The 24,037-nt window shown below is 28.8% G+C and overlaps 1 protein-coding gene across 1 annotated transcript in view; it reads right to left on the bottom strand.

Moving 5' to 3' along the window:
* The window catches only part of LOC111618652 (adenomatous polyposis coli protein-like), a 137,569-nt gene extending 119,382 nt beyond the window's left edge, over positions 1–18,187 (bottom strand). Inside the window, exon 1 of the mRNA XM_023360208.1 lies at positions 18,025–18,187. The gene's annotated coding sequence lies outside the window, so the exon portion shown is untranslated. The remainder of the gene's footprint in view (positions 1–18,024) is intronic.
* Positions 18,188–24,037: the final 5,850 nt, after the last annotated feature.

Genomic DNA, 24,037 nt, shown 5'->3' with positions numbered 1-24,037 from the left:
GTTCTCTCCTGTACAGGTGTGATACCACACACGCTACACAAAAGCCTGGGAACATTACAATTGAGTAGAAATACATACATCACACTACAGAAGGCCACTATATTGAATACATGCCATATTGTTAGGAAATTCCTTAATACTGACACTGACACTGACACACACATTTAATTTTAGTTTTGTTTTGGTTGCTATGCCTTGACTCTGGTCCGGCATAGTACACAGCCACCGGTGTGTACCGAGTATAACCCACTAAACACAATAATAATAATCTGAATACCAATTGATATGAAATATTCATGCTATCATTTCATAGTTTAAAATATCCATTCAAAACAATTCATATTAAATTATATTAGTTGACAACATTTCAAATGATGTCAACTGAAGCAAATCATTATCTACATCTGTTTTTAACATAACAGATAAAATTTCAATGTCAATTAAAACAAAATGTTCATTTGCCTAAATGAACTGTCAGATTATTTATTTGGACTGTAACAAAACTAATGTAATGATTAGATATAAAACAATTTGGCTATAAATAGACAGTTTAGCCACCATCTAAAAGATTAATTTAATAAATAGAAATAAACTTAATTTAAATTTAGGATATTCTGAAATAATAGATGGCCCAGTAAGCAGAAGTTGTAGGTTTGAATTTAGGATATTCTGAAAGAATATCCTAAATTCAAACCTACAACTTCTGCTTACTGGGCAGATGCATTGCCAGTTAAGTTATGTTACCAAGACTTCCATCCATACTTTGTTTCCAAAGCTATTAACTACTTAACTAATTTGTGCATAACCATGCTGGTCATTCACAGCACCAACTGAAGATAAGTCTAGCAGCCATGGGCTTTAAGCCAACTTATATTTTAACCACAGCAATCCCAGTATGGTAGCATAATTGGAATGCATCTGTATAGCATGCAGTTGTGGGTTCAATTCTTTTCAGATCCAGGTCAATCTTTTCTTCCAAAATATTTTAAATTTATTTCTAATTATTAAATTTATCATTAGATGGTAGCCTAACTTTATATGTAATAATTAAATTAGCCTTGTTACAGCCCAACAGTTCACTTGGCTTTAGTAATTGAATTGGACTGATGTATGTGTACATTTGTCATTTCACAATGTTTTTATCTTATTTACAAACCATTGTCAAACCTTTTTTATCTTATTTATAAACCATTGTCAAACGTTGCCATTGCACACGTGCAGCTTGAGTAGGTGCAAAAATACTTCCAGTAAAATGGCAACTTATAGTGTCACTAAGCATAGTTAGTTGTTGTGGTATTGTGGATTCTCTCCAATTCTGTAAAAATATTTCTCATATGAAAGCTTTCTACTTGTAAAATGTATGTTTCATCTGTATTAAAAAACTAACTCGCCCAGTCCTGCATAAACCATGTCCAGAAACAATTTTACTATCCTTTACAGAGATGAACCAACACAGATATCTCTTTCTCCAAATTTTGATTGATCATTGGCCAGGCTCTACTTCTCCATAAAACATATCTACTTCACCTGATGAATATGTCAATTTTTCAATTCTGAATTTTCTTGCTGATGAAATAATTGTAAGCATCTAAGCTTTTAAATACTTTTAGTAAATCCCAGGAGAATTAATCAAGTAATTAGATATACAGTATCTCCATATATAATTTTTGGTAATGACTCATCTATGGGTTTCTGGAAAATCCAGAGTCATAAAATATCATCAAAGGAATCAGGAAGAGAAACAATAGGATATGGTTTTAATTTTGAGATGTACCATTTTTTTCTTCAGTAGGGAGAGCATTTTAATAAGATCTAGACAAGGTAGATCTTGAAAATTAGAAACCTTTAACATGATGACTGTCCCAATGTATTATTTTTTTATTCCCCATAGTTAGTTTACTCTCAAACAAAAAAACAAAAAGAAAAAAAGACAGATGTTCAGAAATGTATGTCATCATCAAATATTATAAAATTTGGTCACACCACAAAGTCGGCATATGTATGTGTCTTTCACCTGGCACAGAGTTGATCTTATTTTATCTCTTGCTGCATGATCCACCAGTGGCCACACCTTTTTTCATTTCATAGAAATCATTATGTTATTTTTTATTTTTGATGTAAAGTTTATTTAGGAAAAAAATAACCATAAATATCATATATATGAGTAAGAGCTGTATAAACAATCTAGAGATGTTGAACTGCATCTGAAATGTTTTGTCAGTCTAATGCTGTGAGATACGAGTTTAATTTGTTACAAGACTGAGCTTATAATTCAAAAAACTTGTATCTCAAATCAATTTTCCCCATTGAAACTAATGGGAATATTTCCAATCCATCCAAGTCCCTAAAAATCACCCTTATTTTCATAAAACTCACCCTTATTTTTATATTTGTGGGCTTCTTACAAGTGAAAAAATGTTAATAAACAAGAAATGTAGTTTACAAACAATAAAATAAAAGAGAAAAAACAAATTATAAAGTAATAAACTGTACTAAACCATAAAGTTCAGACGAGTCATAGGCCAACTGGCAGAGGAGAGAGGGGGATAAAAACAGCTAACCTAGTCTATGATACCAAAGATTAACTTTCTCACTTAATTTTTAAATTTTTCAAAACATTTACATTTTATCCATTACTATAACTAATTTTATTTTATTGTTTTAATTTTATAATTTTTTATTTGCTTTTTAAAATTTTTCTTTATTTTTTGCTTTTTTTTAAAGCTTCACTTTCACCTAAATTAATTTTTGTCATCACTAAATTTTGACTTTTTGGGCATGCTCTCTTTACTTTTATCAGCTGGCCGTTTCAACATAAACCTGTCCAAGGAAGTTTGTTTCTTCCTCCCTTTTAAAATGTTTCTAAAATGTGTAAGGCAAGTTTCATTAAGTAAAGCCATAACATGAATAGTAGCAACTTTTTCCAGGTGTTTTCTCTCAATGAAGTACATAAATTTCTCCCACATTGCCAACAGTTCTTTAATTTCAATCATAGAGATAAACCTCTTCCACCTCTGGCTCTGCCACAGGGGTAACAATCACTTATCTGCTCTTTCTGTTACTCTGCCAACTCTTCAGTTGTGAGTTCTTCCAAACACTGATCTACAAGGTCATTCACATCTTCCTCATCCACTTCCAGATCCATGGACACAATCACCTCCACTACTTCTTTTTTGGGTTTGAACCCTTCAAAGTCCCTTTCAGTCACAGCATCAGGCCACAGTTTCTTCCAGGCAGAAGTCAATGTCTTCTTTGTAACACCCTGTTAGGCCATTTCAATAATTTTGAGACAATAATGTTAAAATAATCCTTCCAGAACTCTTGAAGGGTGAGGTTGGTATTTTCCATAACCTCAAAGCATCATTTGAAAAAATGTTTAATATACAGTTTCTTAAAATTGGTGATCTCCAATTTCAAGGCTATAGGATAGGAGTGGTGTTAGGAGGAAGGTAGAGAACCTTGATGAAACAACTTCTCAGGGATGTCGTCTTTGAGGTTTGGTGGGTGGGCTGGTGCATTATTGAAAACAAGAAGTGCTCACAATGGTAGATCATTGTTCTCCAGATATTTTTTTTAAGGCAGGATCAAACACCAAATTTATCCAATTGACAAAGAACTACCTTGTCACCCATGCTTTTGGGTTAGCCCTCCTTTTTCCTTCAGTATTTTGTGTGACTTAAAAGTTCTTTGATTTTCAGAGTGGTGAAGGACAAGCAGCTTTATCTTGCAGTCACTACTCTCATTTGCACACAGTGAAAGAGTTAACCTGACCTTCATCAGTTTATGGCCTGGCATCATCATCTCATCTGTTGTGATGCAAGTCCTCCTCAGCATCTTCTTCCAAAAAATTCCAGTTTCGTCACAGTTAAAGACTTGCTGGGCATGTATGTTTCGGCTTCTATGATCTCTGTGAATGTTTTGACAAAATCTTTGGTTGCCTTGACATCTGAACTGGCCGCCTCACCATGCCTAACAACAGAATAAATGTCAGTCCTTTCTTTAAAATTTTTGAACCAGCCCAGCTGACTTTGAACTCCTCTTCTGCTAAAGAACTACCCTCTTGTTGTATCAAATCTCAGTACATCGTTTGTGATTTTTTGTAGATGATAGCCTTGGTCAAAGTGTCTCCAGCAAGCTGCTTCCCCATTATCCACAGAAACAGAAGATCTTCCATTTTCTTATGGACTGAAGTGAATAGCTTCAATATTATTGTTACTCCCTTGGCTGCTGTTATACCCATTATGGAGGCTTTCTGTTTCAATTTTGTGCATATCGTCAATGTAAAATGCTCATACTGTCTCACCAAATCCATTACTCATATGCCTTCCTTATGTTTTTTTATAATTTCCTGCTTTACCTCAAGTGAAATCATATCTTTTGGCATTTCACCACTGCTTTTTATATTTACTTTCTTCAAATCCATAGTATCACTAAAGGAATTTTGCAAAATAACGGCAAAAAAAATACGACACAACACAACACCAACAGAGATCCTTCCAGAGCGAGGTGAACATGTATGCTAGAAGTGGAAATACTCTCAAAGTTTTGTGCTTGTTGTGCCAACTAGCAGATACTTAACTGAACTCACTCATACCACAAGGCAAAAAATTGGCCGAACTCCAGCTTGTATCTCAAAAAATTTGTATATTGGTGCTCATATCTCAAGGCATTACTGTATAGTACATAGATCATCTCATATAAATAACTGGAGAGATATAAATGTAGCAGAAAAAGAAATTTTTAGCAATTGTCATGTATGGTACATGGGACTTATAAAATATCCATTGATTCCTTTATATTAGAGTAAAAGCATATTTTACAAAAACAATTTTGTTCCCAACATTATGAGACAAAATCAATTTCAACTGTTATTGAAATTCCTTCATTTTATCAATAGTCAGGATGCTGGAACAGACTGATTAGCAAAAGTCAGAAACTTGAAAATAATTTTGTGGCTATAAAGATTCCTAGGGAAATAATAACCATTGATGAAAGTATACTTTTCTGGCATGTTTGTCTCAAATTTTGATAGTATAATCCAAGGAAAGCTCACAAATAGAGGTGTGAAAGTTTACAAGTTATGTGATTACAGTGGTTACATATATACTAGTTGTGTGTTTGTTGGAAAAGCTGATTCTGGAGAAAAAGGAGTGCCAACTGAAGAAATCACTCACCATGCAAAGATAGTAATGGATCTTTCAGAAAAATATTTGATGAAAGAATGAACTGTTGCTACAGACAATTTTTATACATCTTTCTTTCTGGCAAAGGCTTTACTTGAAAAACAAATGCAACTTGTGAAAATTTTATGTCAAAATCAAAAAGGCAATCCTAAGGAAGTAACAAAAACAAAGCTAAAAAAGGGAAAAGTTATTAAAACAGCAATGGAATAGTTGTAGTAAAATAGAAGAACAAATGAGATGTTATAATGCTCGCAACCAAATATAATTTATCATTTGTTGACCGACATTGGAAAGCAAAGTCAAAAAAATGAACAAGTAAGAAAACCAAATATAATTATCTTTTATAATTCTGCCAAACAAAAGATTGATATATTTGATCAAATGGCCAGCTACTTTTTTCTATTCAGAAAGAGGATCAAATGATACCACAAGACAGCATTTAAATTTCTTCTGAATATCTCTGTTATAAATGCCTTGATCATTTATAAGGAGTTTCAAAACAAGAATTACCAAATTTCCAATTTCATACAATCTATCATCAAGTCCTTATCTGAACTGCAAGTATGGTACCTATCACACAAACTTCTGCATTGAAAAACCACAGACTAGAAGAATATAATGAGAAAAATAACAGAAATAGAAAGATTCATATAAGATGGTCAAGATGCTACACAGTACTCAAGACAGTTGGTAGACATGAAGCAATGAAAAATGCCAAGAGAGTATCAACTTAGTGTGATAAATGTGAAGGAAAACTGGCATTTTGCTTAGAATGTTTCAACATATAATATTCAAAATAAAAATAATCTAAATGTACACATAAATATCACAAACCAGTGATATCCAGTATACATTTTCAAAGAAATACCCAAAAAACAGGTTATGTTCACTGTATTCTTTAGTAGTTAGTAGGAAGTTGATCCAACAATTTTCTTTATTTTCAATTAAAAAAAAGTTAATCTTTATAACTCTTTCCTTCATTCAAATCAAAAGATAACCTAAATTTTTTTTTATGTTGGAAAAAAATCAGACGTTTCTGAGGCACAACATATCCATCAATACAACATACACTATTTTGCCAATGAGAAAAATTGTAATATAAACTAAGTAATAGTGTGATACACCAGCAGTACATGTGGCAAATTATGAAAAGTTGAGTGTAATGCACTGGGATGTCACATGGCACTTAGCCTAATATGTTAGAAATACCTTCTGGAAAAACTGTTTTTAAAAACTAAATTAATTAATAAATATAATTTATATAACGAACCAACTGGATAAATATACTACGAATAAAACACACCTTTAATAATCCAACTAATAAAAATTAATAAAGTAAAAACGTTTTCGATCATTTCTTAACGATCTTCTTCAGTTACCATAACATAGAATAAATCGAACACAAAAAAGAACGCAAACACAAAATTAAAATATAAATAACGGAAAATTAGCTGTGCTGATAAAATAAACAAAAAATATAAATTAAGCCGAAAAAATGTCCCTTAACAAAAATAAAAATAAATAAAGTCATTAATTCTTGTAAAAGGATTGCCATGTAGTAGGTAAAGAGTCTTCATCCCTATAGTTGATGCAAGCAGTTTTCTTGTGTGCCTTAAAGATCTCTAATTTTTCCAGATATTTCATTGTATGTAAATTTGTCGTAGGTTTAATTATTTCCACTCGATCCCAATGGACTCGAATGTCGTGTTGTGTTGCGTAAGCCGATAGTATGGTGTTGTCCAGTTTCTTATTAATCGTATATTTATGCTCTTTGATACGTTGCTGCAAGTTGCGCATTGTTGCACCCACGTAGACAAAATCCAAATTAAAACACTGATCGTGTAATGGTATAGAATAGATCCCTGATGCCGATTTCCAGTCATAACACTTCTTATCATTTCTTAATAGCTTGAAAACTGTAGGATTGCGTCGATATAGCACTCGGAAATCATTAGCCCTGGCCATTTCTTTATGTATTTGTCTCAAAAACAGGACATAATTTAAAACCATCCTTTGTCTATGGTCTACTGTAGGATGCCGTTGTTTAGTTGTTTGGAAGGTTGTAATAAGTTTCCTTATGATTTCCTTTTGGTATCCCTGTTGTTCTGCAATCCTTAGAATATAGTTTAGCTCCACCATCGTGTCTTTCATACTATTACAATGTGTATAAGCCCTTTTTATCCAGGACCTAAAGACCGCCAATTTGATGTGATACGGATCGATCGAATTATGCAGAATTAAAGTGGGTTGAAAGCATGATTTTCTGTATATGCTGGTCCTGATTTCTCCCTGCTTGCAAGCGATGGAAATGTTCAAAAAATTTACAATACTATCACTCTCCTGGTCCACTTGTAGTAACAAACCATAAGGGTTATTATTATTCCAATCTAAAGCTCATCGCCATCCACTCTCGATTAACAACTCTCTACAACTAATAGAAGATCTTTAAGAAAAATTAGAGATCTTTAAGGCACACAGGAAAACTGCTTGCATCAACCATAGTGATGTGGACTCTTTACCTACCGCATGGCAATCCTTTTACAAGAATTAATGGCTTTATTTATTTTTATTTTTGTTAAGGGACATTTTTTCGGCTTAATTTATATTTTTCGTTTATTTTATCAGCACAGCTAATTTTCCGTTATTTATATTTTAATTTTGTGTTTGCGTTCTTTTTTGTGTTCAATTTATTCTATGTTATGGTAACTGAAGAAGATCGTTAAGAAATGATCGAAAACGTTTTTACTTTATTAATTTTTATTAGCTGGATTATTAAAGGTGTGTTTTATTCATAATAAATATAAAGGACTTATCACACCACTCTGCTACTAAAATTAGAAACAAGCAAACTCACTTTTAAGATAAGTCCTTAACCAGAAATCTATAGAAAGTTTTTAGAGATCTATATGCTTGGAAGGATAAAAATCAACTTTAACTTTCATATATTTTAAATTTATTGTACTGTTAATTATTGTGTTAAGAAAGAAGCACATATATTACTATATCATATGTTTTTTTTATTTTAATAATGATATTTCCATGTAACTGGTTTCTTTTGTAATTTTATTTAATGCATTTAAATTATTCCAAGAAGGGGGGGCCTTGACCTGAATGGAAAAGAAGTCCATGGAACAAAAAAGAACAAGATACAACCTATCTATGTAACAGACTGAAGAGGGGCGAAAGCCCGAAACGCGTATCTGTATGAATTAAAAGTTGAAATTATTTGCCAAGTGTCGATAAATTCACCAAGTCGTGACATTGAATTAGAAAAAAAGAACCCATTTTAAGATATAGTTGTTTCAGTGCTTTATTAATATTTATTAATAAAGGACAAAGTTTTATAGTTGTAAATAATTTTAGTAGTAACAGATTAGGTAAAATGTACATAATATAGAATAAATATTCATCAGAATATTTAACAACAACTTTAGATCAGAATACAGATCAATCAGAATATAGAACAATAATTAAATATTAAATAGAAACAACAACAACTTAGATGCTATACAAAGAAATCCTTGGAAGGCCAGGAGAACAAAACAGTTTCAAAATTTTAAACACTTATTATATTCTGTTTGAATATCATTTTTTTTTAATTTAGAAATTCAAGTGATAAGTTAATAAATATAGAAGTCAATTTTCAAAGTAACAAAGAAATAAATAGAATAGAAACAAAATACCACATTTACTCGAATATAAGACGACCTCGCATATAGGACAAGGTGTGACTTTAAAGATCAAAATAAAGAAAAATTAGATTTATTAATACAATTCTAATTTTATTTTGTTTAATCACAACTAAAATATCAAATGAATATAAATGCACACATTGTCCCGTAAAAATACTAGCATTTTAAAAACTAAGGAAAAATCTTGTAAAATTGACAACATAATTTGTTCATGTAAAGCTGGATGATCAGGAACCTGTTTTTTTTTTTTTTTTTTTTGCCAATTCTTAACCGTCAAATCCACTCTCCGTCAATTAGACTTACGAGTTTCTCTGAGTTACGATTTCCAAATAATCATCAATTTTCATGTGGGAATGGATTAAACCTTATATTGTGCTCTGTGTGATTTTGAAATTTCAATCTTGAATTCAATTCAAAAGCTTTGCTTTTCCTATTGCTATTCATCTTTACTCCTGACAACATACAAGAACAACTCAAACAACTTAGATAAAATACTTATGTTTTTAAATACAAGAGAGTAAGCATCCGGTAAAAAATGTGAATACACAGTTCACAAAAATTATTTGCAAAAACGCAAAGAATCTTTTGCTCGCACATAAGGACGACCTAGGAATTTGAAGCTGTGATAAATGAATAAAAACCTCGTCTTATATGAAAGTAAATATGGTAACTTAATCAAAATTGCACTGTAGTCAGTGCATTTAAGGAAAAAAGAGAAACCAGAAGCAGAATAGATAAGCAAAATGATATGTGCAATGATGTGTTTGTATACAACCAATACCATCTACACAACCAGAAATAAGCAATGACATATCTAACAAAAATATCACTGGTACAATAAAATAAATTATTGTTTACCAACTCGCTAATAATCCAACTCAATTTGACAAATTTCAAGACAGTATGATTTTATGCTGTTAAAATTGTTAGTCTGAATAAAACATTGAAATAAAATTGTTTAAAGAATAAACTGTTGGCTTGTTGGCTCAGATTGTTAAATTCATTATCAATATAATTACAGAAAAATGCCAAGAATATTTTCAAATTTTAATGAAAAAGAAAGAATGCTATCATCAATGGATAAGTAAAATCTTATAATTATGCAAATTGTACATCTGTACTTATAATAGAATGTATTTTTTCATCAGTTCCTTGAAAAACATTAAGTTTCTATAGTATATAAAATTAATGTTTTGCATATTTAAGTTTACAAGACTTGGAACTATTAAAAAAAAATTAAATGCTAAATTTTTAATATACTTCATGCTTTAAAAAAAAAATTGAGTTCATTAAAAATACATCAAAAACCCAAAAAGGAAAAATAAACTGCTATTTGTGTTAAGTTAAAAATTTCTGATTTATGCTTTATCTATCTTATTATGCTTTATATAAGTATATTAAGATAGCTTTATATAATGCTCAAGTTTATCAAGTAATTCTGTTCATTCTGTTCTATATTCCTAAGTGGTAACTCGAAAATGGCATAAAGCATGCTGAAAAAGCAATTTTTCAACTCCTTTTAAACAATAATAATAGGACACATTTTAGTTATAATTTTAATTTTTATAATACTCAATTTTTTGCTGATTTATTGATAATACTAGTAGTCTTTATAATACTTAATTTTAATTATTATTCTACTTTTACATTGGATAAAATAATAAAACTTTAAAAAACATTTTCACTTAAATTTCCCAACATAATTTAAAATACTAATAAAAGAAAAATGAATTGTTTATTAAAAGCCAAAACTATTAGCTATTTTCTATGTATGTAAGAAATAATTTGCGTGATTTATATAACTGATAATGACTGTTTAATAACTAATTCACATTGAAAACTTTTAAGATGTATGATTCTCTTTCTATTGTCTCTAATTTTAAAAAATTTATTTATTATTAAATAACAGAAACAAATTAAAGTTATTATTGTAAAAAAATTCAAACAAAATTATACACATATAAAAATGAAAGATTTGTTTATAATTTTAAATTAATCTTTTCATCTTCTTAATATTTATTTTATTATTATTCTGCTAAATTGTATTTGAAGTTTAAATTTTTTAAATTAATTATATAAGATACTTTTTAATGTTAAATATTTATTAAGAGTGCATATATTAAGAAACTGATTCTTAACTAGAAATATCTAGCAAAATTCATAAAGATAACAGATCTTTAAAGATCTGTTAGCAACAGTGACATGCAGTCAATAGAATCTATGGATCTACTTCCCTAGTATTTTCTAAAATATAAATACATATTATGCAATTATTTTCATTCATTATCATGTGATGTTTTATTTTAAGTTCTTATATCTTTGTTTCATGTCAATGTATCTATTTTAGAATTAAAATAAATAAACTGTTTATTTTTGTCATTTCCAGTATTTGTTTATAATTTTTATGGGAAAACAGCTTCCCTATCATCAAATGTAACCGCACGCCACTGATTAGCAAACATAATGAATAATGCTTTCCTAGATTGATATGAAATTATATTGTATATATATATATATAATATATTACAGAAAATGCTTAAATAAATAATCTAATTTGAAAAACAACTGTGGAAGTAAATATCTATACAAAAAGCAAAAATATGGTATATCAAAATCATTGATTAAAATAGCCAAAACAATTGTAAAGATGATTTGTCAAAATGTGGTCTATGAAAATTGATATGTATATCAAATTACATTAAATTACACTTAAATAACAAACAATAAAAAAATTTAACATTCATTTCTTTGATAAGTTTTTCTAATAAAATTTGAATACAACAATATAGCTAATACGACTACACATTTATAATCTTTTTAAATATCTCAATAATATGAATGTAATCATATATTAATTTACAGAGGATTTCTAAGATAGAAATAAAAATTGTATCATTGATAAAGTTTCATCTTTATTTTCTGTATGTTGCTTAAAATACTATCAGGTAGAAAATCTGTATTTTAAGCAACACACAGAAGATAATTTTTAATAATAAATATTTTGATACAGTATCAATTATCATTTTAAATTTTATATTCATTAACTAATAATAGATTTACATTTACATTATAATTTTTATAAAAATTTTATTACATATGACATTAAATGCAATGTACCACACAATACAATAAAACATCCAGTACCGCACAACCGCTTAACAACAGTTAACTGATCAATGCACCAACAACTATGGAACTATGCCATTTTCCTGCTACTAATACTGTTTAAATATGACTAATTGCTTAAAAGTGATAGCAGTGTATTTAATTTCCAACGTACAAAAATCAAGATTAATGCAAATTTATAAATATTTTATAAGATTAAGATCTTTTTAATCAACTTATTATTGTATATTCATTTCATTTTTTAAATGTTATTGTTTAACCATTACTTTCAAACTCTCTTCATTCAAATTTAAGCATTGTATACATAAGTGTGTATATACTGTATATGTGTGTGTACAGTACATTGTTTAAATTTAAACTTACAAGTTAATTTAGAAAAGCAGTATTAAGTACACCGTACAAAATAAACATCTTTTGTTGGCATTTTATCTACCAAACAAGGCTCTTTATGAGAGAGCAGCGAACGTCTATATATATATACAGTATATACATAAATTCCACGTGATATTTATATTGCACGTGTACTGTGTTTCGTCATATTGAAAATAGAAATGATGTAATTTAAATCAATACGAAAATATTTTTTCAATTGAAATTACTTTTGAAGCAATTTAACGTCGAGATTAGAATCAATCTCGCAAAAATAAACTCGTATTCCGGTAGCAGTAAAAAAAAAAAATGGACGTTTGTTAGGTTGTCATGGCAACTTCAAACTTACGATTCCGGTTACCATGTTCAGATGTAAATTGCATCAATAATTATTAATATTTCGGTTTCAGATTATATTAAATGATACGTAATAAATCGAATATCGCACCCGAGAACGTCATCTATAATGTAAAAGCAATCGTGTTGCATCCTCTATCAGAAACGCAGGAAATGACGTTTTTCAATTTCGTGAAAGGCCAAGTTGTGTCGTAGAGTGCAAAATATTTCCACTCAGAAGGTAACTAAACGAAGTTAGAGAACGATTACGGATTAAAGTAAGCCAGGCGATCACTCGTAATAAACGACAACCTACTACGTATACTGTATCGATTTTCTAGTTTGACATCATCTAATGGGTTCTCCTTCGTCGCCAAAAGAGTCAATGACATTTTCGACGTGTAATTAAAAAATGTCGATTGCCCTTCGACCTTCCACTTCCGTTCAATCCGCCATGCAAAGGAGTAGCATTTAAATTCGAATTTTGCCGGAAGTGACGAAACAATTTCGTTGCTTTTCCGGTGTCGAATTTTCTTTTGTTGGTGAAGAATAAGCAAACAAACAAACAAACGACGTTTCCATTCAACTCTCCTCGTCGAGAAGCGAAAAGCGAGACGAACTGTCTTCTCGATAAATTCCCAAACACGGATCAAATTTATCGATTTCGTTTATTTCCTTGCAGTTATTATATGAAGTGGCATTAATCCATCACTTCTGCACGATCTAGATCAGAAATGAAGTTTAAAGGGGATAAAATAGACCGCGTTTATGTCGTAATTCATAAATTCGTTAATTTTACAACCGATTTTTATTTGAATAATGTCACTAATTGACAAATAAAAATTTTCGCACTTTAAAAGAAATGTTTCAGTTGTATGCGAGTGGATAAGCTACCACCCCCTTTTCGTGGAGGAGGTTCGGTAACCATAGATATATCAAAGTACACGAGCTACTTCACTGCATGGCAACGTGTATTGTACGTGTCATAAATATATTGTAACAATAAGAATATTTTACATTAATTTATCTATTTACAATACGTTTCGATTTGCCGATGTTTGATCATTTTATTTTTAAAGAATTTCACTAACGTTAAATATTTTAAATGTAAACTTAAAATGTAATGAAAAAAAATCTATTTAAACGAGAAACTAAAATTCACGTCATTTTTCATTTTAGTTTTTAAATTATTATATTTTACTGGAACAGAACCAAGGAATAGAATCCATTAGAAACATTCCTCTTTCTGGAACCAGACTATAAAATGAAAATTTCAGGTTCAGATCTCATCCAGAGACAGACGTTTTTATTAATATTTTGAATTTATCTTTTAGTTTCTTTTTTTCAACGTGTAATTCATAAGTTAGGCTTTACACTTTGTAATATTATCAAAGTTTAATATCACAATAATAGTGATTTATAGTTACAGTAAAGCAGTAGTACTGTATATACTATACGTCCACTTACCACATAATCTGAATACGAATCCCCTATCTTTTACATACGGACAAAAGACATTCCTTATAACCCTTCATTAATCTTTTACATTCCAGGAATTCCTGACGAACACAAATAAGGAGCTAACGGGTGGTCCCTTCGGGAAACGAACTGCTGACCCTATATGCGAAACTGCGTGATCTACTTAAACTATTGTAAAAATCAATCACTTTACGTTACGTGACCATTACAAATTTTTCATCATTTAACACTATTAGTGTAATTAATTACTTATTTATTAAATGATGGCGAAGTAATTCATTCAATTCCTAGATTGTAACATCGTTTCCTTTGCTAGAAAAAGATATCATTAACAATTATTATGAGTATAATATCTAATAAAGTTGCGCTGTTGTTTACTATCATAACATCAGGATATAATTTTTAGTCATTATACATTTTTATATTTAATTTACGAATTACGATAATTGCAAGTAGGTGAGAAGTTTTTCATTACATTTAGAATATCTTCAAAGAAACTCAAAGGAACTTAATTCATTAAACTTAAAGGATCAAAATTTAATCTTTTCTCTAAATCAACAGCAAATAATATTTTGAAGACTTGATCCAGCAAATTATCTAGAAAGACGTGACAAAGAAGTATAGTTTACATTCAACTTTTCGAACGAACGATATGTACAGAAGATTGAGGATTTCTATAAAACGAACTCCGAAATCCTCTCGTAAATTTAGGACCATCTCAAACAAAAAAATATTCTCTAGGGTTTCTCTTCGATTATTTCTGGGTACGAAAAATTTATCAGGAAAGACATTATCCTCTCGAAAAACAAAAGATAAATTTGTCGCCTTTTGCAACTCGTAACTCTTCCAAATGGAAACTCCATACTAAAATAAAATTTCCATAAATTTCTGTCGAGAAAGCGCTTCTTGAATGTACTTTTGTAACTATGGCAATATATTACAAGAAAGTTACATGCTCTCATTCTTCTGATTATCAATCTTATAACAGCATTTTAAAACTAAACAAAGCTTTTGATGAATATTTTAAAAACATTTTTGCCCTGTAGACACTAATAAGGTGTTTTTTCCCTTACGATCATTTCCCCATTGCCCTCATGATGGTTTAGCCAAATGAACCGTTCCACAAGTTTTCATGAATGGATTAATCCATCCATAAGAAAATTTTGAGCTAACCAGAATTCAAATTCGTGTACTCCAGTGTGGTTTAGACTGCTTGCTGCCCTTGCCTCAAGTTTCTCTCGTAAGCCTCTGCTTAAAAGAGAAACTCGTAAAAACCGGATCAGAATCTATATCGATAGAAATATGAGCAATAACTCAACTCATGTCCTAAGAATCAAATAAGAATCTTTGAATCCGGAATCTATGAAAGACATATTCTTTATCTTTAAATCGATAATTATATGAGAAAGCACCACAAATCCATAAGCCATTTCGTGGGATGACGAAACGTTCTTAAAAATCGATGCTACCGGAATCAGATGGACTTTATGAAAATTTTACCCTTCTACGTAAATATAATTTATCTCTGGAATTCCAAACAACTTTTTTAAATATTTGGTAGATTTATTAATGCATTATAAAGTGTTTATCGTCACTAAATTAAACGAGAAAAGTAATTTCCAACTGGATCTCGTCCGTCTATTAATTACTAAGCTGCACTTTATTGACGACAAACACGCTACAAAAGGGGTCTCATCATTGACACCCCTTTTGTAGCGTATTTGTTGCTTTACTAAATCTAGTAAATTCTCTTTACTATTAAATTCTGATGAATAGTAATTATTTTTGCGACAAATAGTAATTTCTCCCTGGATTTAAAAAGCTATTAATAAGCATAAATCGTTGTAAGACTGAGAAAATGCTACGTCTTTTAAACCACATTTTTATCAATTATTTATATTCACAAATCCATTTTTCACGATCCATTCACGTGAAGGATCGTGACGTGAACTGTGCATTCGAGTATGGCTTAATCATTAGAGTAGAAGAGGAACAGTGACTTAGAATGATGGTTCAGGAAAAATTTTTTTTGACAATCCTTCCCTCCACCCCCTCCAAAATGGACCGGGCAGAGAGGGAACAACGTGGCGCACGCGCCTTTCCCGTATGACTAACACGAAATGTACAGTACAGTACGTTCTCATAGGCAGCGTATTGTATTTTTATTATCAAAAAGGGCAATTGCCGCGTTTCGTTTTCTCTGATAAATGTCGCCAGATGGCCCATCGAAGTGATCTCTAGTGGACAAATCTATGGAAAAGGAAACATAAAATCTAGAAACTTTTTACAAATTGATTTGTTTAGATACATAAAATTTATGTAGACTTTAACTCTATTATTCAATAATAATAAATTAAAAAATATATATGTATATTCATATATCCAATTTTACAAACACACAAGGGAATGATAGCATGAATGGCATTCTAAATACCATACTTCTACCCGTTCCGAATCGCCGATTCCAACTCTCATTATGTAGAAAAATGGGTTTATAGATTCTCTAGCGGCAAATTTGGATCTGGGACTAAACAAGTATGCTTATTTGCTTAATACAATATATTTTAATAAAAATATTTACGAATTTTATGAACATTCTAAAACGTGACGCTTTAGAAGTGTTTATTTATTTATTTTTTTTACAACTGTACCATATATATATATATATAATTAAAATAATTCTGTGTAAATAAAATATTTAGAGACATAAATATAATTGTGCTTTTCGCGAAAGACTTTCTATTACGTTTATCCTTTATTCATTTACAACTTGATTATCAAGGACCACAAATATTCGAAGAAGCAACTCTTTTGAATTCTGTAATTAAATTTTCAAGGATTTTCACGCAATAGACTCGTGTTAAAGAGAAATTTACTTTACAAAAATTAATTGTTTCCATATAAAATCGACTAAATATGAAGTAATTCTGTAAAAATGAGCAAACGTTATGGTCATAAAACACGTTAACCTTTTAAATTTTAACAGAAATTCAACAAAGTTTTGATAATTAAATGGTTCGGAAGCAGTTTTATCGATCAGAAATGTGTAAAATCTCTTCAGAATTTCAATAAAAAATGTTATAAATAAATTGAAGATCGTATTTTCTGTTGGGTTTTTATAAGATGCTTCAGAGCAAAACACCGCCTGATAAAATGGCAATTTATGAGACGCGTTCTTTAACCATTGTTATTATTACAACGTTGCAGCATTACTACTACAATTACAGTAAATTGTAGGAAGGAAATTATATCCCATTCATTACACTGCGTAAATAAAAAAAAAAAGTAACGATCGTTACTTAAATTATAATTATAAAGCTTAATCGGCGTGAGAATGTTCCTTATTTTCTTTTACGAATCAAAGACGTGTTTTTGTTTTGATCGCATCCACCTCGATTCAGCTTCCAAGCTAATCGATTAATCGTAATCGTAGCAAAAACTATAGGAAAAAAAACGAAAATATTCTTATATTTTACGATAAAAATCAAAATTATACATAAAAAAAATAAGGTAATCATTTTATAAACAAGATATAAGTTCGATTTTTCGAAAAAAAAAAATCGATTTTTTTTCTAACAGTAAATGATTATTTAGATTTCTTTAGACGTCGTATTTGACGTAATTATGACGAAATAATTACGTATCAACTACGCATTATTACGCAATAATAAATAAATTACCGTTGGTTCCTTAACAGAAATCGTTAAAATTAACGCTACTTGTAAAATCGCCTTTCTTGTGACGTCACGACCAGTTATTAAAATTTCAAGGTTAACCTTAAGGTATGAATAAGATGGTTAAAAAGCCGAAAAGAAAGGTGATTGTAAAACGCTACTCACCCGATAGAAGATGCAGGAGTGAAGGAAATGCCGGCACTAAGAGACAATCCTAATGTTGTGCCACTGCATCAATAGGCCACTATCCTCCCGGAAGCCATGTTGGGTACCAGGTGGAGCTGTCTTCCGAATGGACGGTGACGTCAAGTCGGGGAAGGGAGAGAGATGGGAAAAAAAAAATGTTTTTTCTACATGTTTTCGGATCTTTCAAACATCATAATATGTATACTTTTTAAAATTAAAATTACATACATTTTACATAAATCTATTTAAAAGCGAAAAAACAAATTTCTATAATAAATTTGTAGCCAGATGGCGCCACAAATTATAGCACGAAAGAACTCAAAATCCATAGAAATATATCAAAAATAATTCTATAGAGTTCCTCATACATTTTTTCATGTTTCACTGATAAACGTATGACATAATTAATTTAGCATTTAAAATAAAAGATTAGATACTTTGTAGAAAAATAAAATATGCTTTAGTACGTATTGAGTACAGTATTACTCATTTAGAAAATTTAGAAGATAAAAGAATATAGTAGTTTATATTCTCCTTCTCCAGTAATTTAAAAAAAAAAAAAATGTAAGAAGAAACTCACGAAATGAATAAACAAAACTAGAAATATCTACTACTTACGTAAATAAACTTAATTAGAATTTGTAAAAAAAAAATAATAAACAAAAAAATATTTTAGTGAAAGAAGATTTATAACAAAGAGTAATAAGATACTTTTAAATAATAAACAATTAATGAAAGATGGCCGACGAGTAAAAACTGTTTGACGAACCTTATCGCCTATAATACGCAGACATAAAATATGATATAATTACTTAGAAATTAAAAAAAAAAAAACATTAAGCAAATTTAAACGTTTGTTATTTTAAACTCAATTAATCATAATTTAAAGGAATAATAAATGGAAAGTTTTTTTTGAATTTTTCAAAAGACGACTTTGAATATACAATTTTGCTTTTTTCGAATATACGAGTCGAAAGTTATATCAATAAACTTTTTGAATTTATTTTGATCGTAGCGGGTTTTCTTTGTGTATTTCCTATTACCGTTTATCATTTTAATCTTAGATTTATATAGAAAATCATGTTTTATCGTGGAGGAATCCAGGATTAAAGCACGTTTTGATATATAAAGAAGTATGTACACAAAGAACTCTGCTTAATGTCTTTTTTCGTAATATTTATCTTCAGTTTTTTTACAAGTACAGGAAATCATAAATCGGCAATTTCGTTTTTTTTAGATCATTTCTAACTTTTAATGTTGACAAGCACCTGTAAGACCAGGTGCTGCCACTACAGATGTTCTTTTGCCTTTGTTCTGTAATATCACTTTTAACTTGACTAAGATCACTTTTTGTATATCATATGGTAAGTTATTTCAAAAATTTTAAGTTATTAATCTATCAAAGAAATATACAAAGTCTCATATTTTAAATCAATATAAATGAGCTTTAATTAAATGATTTATGCTGCAATGTTTATGTACTGAGACTATTTGATAACATTCCCTTTTTTTAAATTAATAAAAAATATATAAAATTATTAGTGTCTCTAAATAAGATATATTACGTTTAATTCTTTCAATAAAATGTTTAAAAATTAGAAAAAAGTATTTATAAAATACTTATTTCTTATTACGTGGCGACATCTTGCGACATTGTTTAGTACTATTTTCTTCAATCCTTGAAATAATTGTGATATAATTTTTTGATAAAATTTAATTTCAATCAATACGAACCAATAACTTATTTTTATACAATAATTTTAATTTTTTTAAAATTTATTTAGTTAAGATTTCTCAAATTGAAAATCGATAGCAATTATATTTAATTGTATACAAATAGTTTAAGCTTCTACCTTTAAAAACACGTTTTATGTTTGTTTAAGAGGAAGAACTATAAACAATTCTAATGCTTTTTAATTGGCTATCTTCGGATGTTGGAAAATTATCTTCATCTCCAATTCTAGTTGATCATTTACAGCTTAAGGCACGAATTCTTGCCTCGAGTAAGCTAAACATTTTAAACGTTTATACAATTCCTAATGTCTAATAATATTATTATTTAAGTTTAAACATTATCTATTTTACAAATTCCTATTCTTTATTTAAATTTTCTGCTACATCACAGCATTTAAGAGCTACAAAATACAAAAGTCTTTTGATGGTAGCTAATTATTTTCTTGTATTTTTGATAAACTTTAAAGCGTATTTTTGGATAATTCTTTATTTTAATAATTATCTTATATAACATAGAGCAATCTTTTATTTTTAAAATCGTTTCTAAAGAGTTTTTTTTTAATAATTATCTTATAATAAATATTTTAAGCTTAAAAACATTTTGGATTTGATAGGAAATTTTATTCCTTAGTTAAATTTGTTCAAGGTAAAGTTTAAATTGTTAATATGATAGGGAACGGTAAAATGAATGGAACTTAGTTACAAGATAAACGTTGTAAGCTGTGAAAGAGTTGAATTCAATTCACTTCTCCATTCCAGATCAACTTTGCTGTGTGAATGAAGCATTATTCAGCAAACTCAGGTTTCTATACGTCATTCATTCATTTTCTTCGATTTTCAATGAATTTTTTTTTTCTTGTATCTAAACGTTTATTTATTCGTTATTTATCTAAAAAAATAAACCGCAATAAGAATTTAATTAGAGAAAAATTAGATCGATTCATTGAATTAATTACTAAAACTACATTTATATATATTTTTTTCTTGACTATAATATGTATTTAATTATGGAATGCCTTTATATAAACAACCGACACATATTAAAGTTATATAATAACATAGTTATATATAATGTATCTGTTTATAGTATAGCACTTGTTAAAAGCAGATCATAAGATTATAAGAAAGTAATCTTTTTGTAGTAGATTGTCCTGAAAACATTTCTAAATTATATTATTGAGAGTTTATATAAAATATTTTATCAAGATTAAATGACAATTTTTATATGCTTAAGATTTTTCTTTCGTTCTTATTAATTTGCGATTTATTAAGATAGAAAGGTAAAAAAATTTTATAATTTTAATAATTTTTTTAAATAAATTATTTTAAATTAAGATAACGATTTATTGAATTTTAAAATTTTATTATCTTTCGTGTATTTTTTTAAAATGTTTTTACGATGTTTAAAACGCAATCAACAGATAGAGAGAGACTCGTACCTGTTAAATGCGACGAATCGACTTTGTCGGCCATCTTTAAATAAAACAGTGCATGACTTTGAATTTTTATTTTGACTTATATTTGTTATCGCAACTCATGTTTGACAGATTTGTTTGTAAATGAATGGATTAAATTTAAGTTTTAATGGATTTTTGCAACGCAAGATACGAATCATAATAGATAAATGGATCGATCTTAAGACCGTCGAATATACTTTTTCATACAATCGACCATTGCTACTGTTTGAAAATATAGAAAAATCAAAACAGGAACCAGAATATAACAGGAAGAAAGCTAGAGACTATGCAAATAAGCGTGGACTTTAAAGCGAATTTATTCGCATATTTTCACGCTTCCTCGCTTTACTTTCTTCCTACGGAAGAGAAAAAGTATTAATAAGTAAATATATTGATCATTTTTACATCATTTCGTCTTTATTTTATAATATTTTAATGTTATAATAATATAATTCTATTATTTAACATACAGTGCATATAACTTTTATACAATGAAGAGTCACATCTGTTTACTTTAGAAATATCTGTCTGTACATGAGAGCGTACTGTACTGTACGTCTGTATTGTACTGTACATGTTACTAATTTGGTGTGTAAATTATAATTACACTTGTTGATTTTTGGATGGTTTCAACACCAGAAGCGGCAGTTACATTTTTTGTTGTACGTTATCCGTAGGAATACAAATGGTTGCACTGTACCATTTGTCTAACTGCCATCCGCATCAACCAGAATGCACCGAAATGCAATATAAGAAAACAGTAATAAGTAGTGCATGATTTTTCATAATTAAAAAAATTAATGCTTAATTTACTGAGCGAATAGTTTACTTATAATTTCAACACATTCTCCATACTAACAGCTAGATAAAAGTGAACGGGGGGGAGGAATTTTAGCGGTATCTTAATTAAAAAATGCTTATAAAAAATTAAATTTTATTAATTTTTGAATATAAATACGTGTTTAAATTTTAAATAAGAAATAATTTGAATAAAGATTAGAAAAAAATATATATACTTTTACATGATTTTTTCTCTCGCATCCGATATAATTTTTTGATAAAATTTAATTTCAGTCAATACGAACCAATAACTTATTTTTATACAATAATTTTAATTTTTTTAAAATTTATCTAGTTAAGATTTCTCAAATTGAAAATCGATAGCAATTATATTTAATTGTATACAAATAGTTTAAGCTTCTACCTTTAAAAACACGTTTTATGTTTGTTTAAGAGGAAGAACTATAAACAATTCTAATGCTTTTTAATTGGCTATCTTCGGATGTTGGAAAATTATCTTCATCTCCAATTCTAGTTGATCATTTACAGCTTAAGGCACGAATTCTTGCCTCGAGTAAGCTAAACATTTTAAACGTTTATACAATTCCTAATGTCTAATAATATTATTATTTAAGTTTAAACATTATCTATTTTACAAATTCCTATTCTTTATTTAAATTTTCTGCTACATCACAGCATTTAAGAGCTACAAAATACAAAAGTCTTTTGATGGTAGCTAATTATTTTCTTGTATTTTTGATAAACTTTAAAGCGTATTTTTGGATAATTCTTTATTTTAATAATTATCTTATATAACATAGAGCAATCTTTTATTTTTAAAATCGTTTCTAAAGAGTTTTTTTTTAATAATTATCTTATAATAAATATTTTAAGCTTAAAAACATTTTGGATTTGATAGGAAATTTTATTCCTTAGTTAAATTTGTTCAAGGTAAAGTTTAAATTGTTAATATGATAGGGAACGGTAAAATGAATGGAACTTAGTTACAAGATAAACGTTGTAAGCTGTGAAAGAGTTGAATTCAATTCACTTCTCCATTCCAGATCAACTTTGCTGTGTGAATGAAGCATTATTCAGCAAACTCAGGTTTCTATACGTCATTCATTCATTTTCTTCGATTTTCAATGAATTTTTTTTTTCTTGTATCTAAACGTTTATTTATTCGTTATTTATCTAAAAAAATAAACCGCAATAAGAATTTAATTAGAGAAAAATTAGATCGATTCATTGNATATTCATATTTAATTTAATCCATTTTAAAATTTATTAGCTTAAGAAATACAAGAATGATATATAAAGGTTATTAATTAAAAGGGATTATTAATACAATAGCCTTATATATACAGTTTATAATACTAAATCACATAAAACAATCGAATGGAAAGGAAGAAAAAAAAAATAATAATAATTTCATTTAAAAAAAAATTGAAAATTTACATTTAATTACGTAGAAAAATTAAAATGTTAATCAGATAATTAAACGTTATTTGATGCTTTATAATTAAGATAAATGAATTTTTTAAAGAATTTTTTCCTATTTTTTTACTTAAAAAAAAGCATGAAAAATTTTCTAAATGAATCAATTGGCTAACTCAAAACGAATAGAATTAATAGTTAAATCGGACATTTGAGAATTTAACGTGAGAAATTTTATATGGTGGTCGATTATTGGAGTTTTTATGGCAGGTAATAAATATTTTTTCCCGAGCTACGTCATTATTATTATCCAGGAAATCAAAGGAATTGTATAAGATATCAGCTCTTAACGGTCGATGGAACCGAGATTTGTAAGAAGCGTAAGTCTTTGCAGCAAACACATCATCGATTCTTTGCTTCTTTCAATAAAAACTGTTCGCTACAATCACTGAAAAGTTGGGATGAGTAATGGACGAACGGGATATAAAACGTTACTATGGTTACCTACCGAATTTCTTCCCGTAACAAATTGATATTTAAAAGAAAAATTTAGAAACAAACTCGGAGCTTAATAATTATCAAAA

The sequence above is a fragment of the Centruroides sculpturatus genome, unplaced genomic scaffold, assembly GCF_000671375.1.
Source record: "Centruroides sculpturatus isolate CEXI.00-Female unplaced genomic scaffold, Cexi_2.0 scaffold116, whole genome shotgun sequence".
NCBI lineage: Eukaryota > Metazoa > Arthropoda > Arachnida > Scorpiones > Buthidae > Centruroides > Centruroides sculpturatus.
The sequence above is the reverse complement of the archived record's forward strand: the minus strand, read 5'-3'. Positions and strand labels throughout refer to the sequence as shown.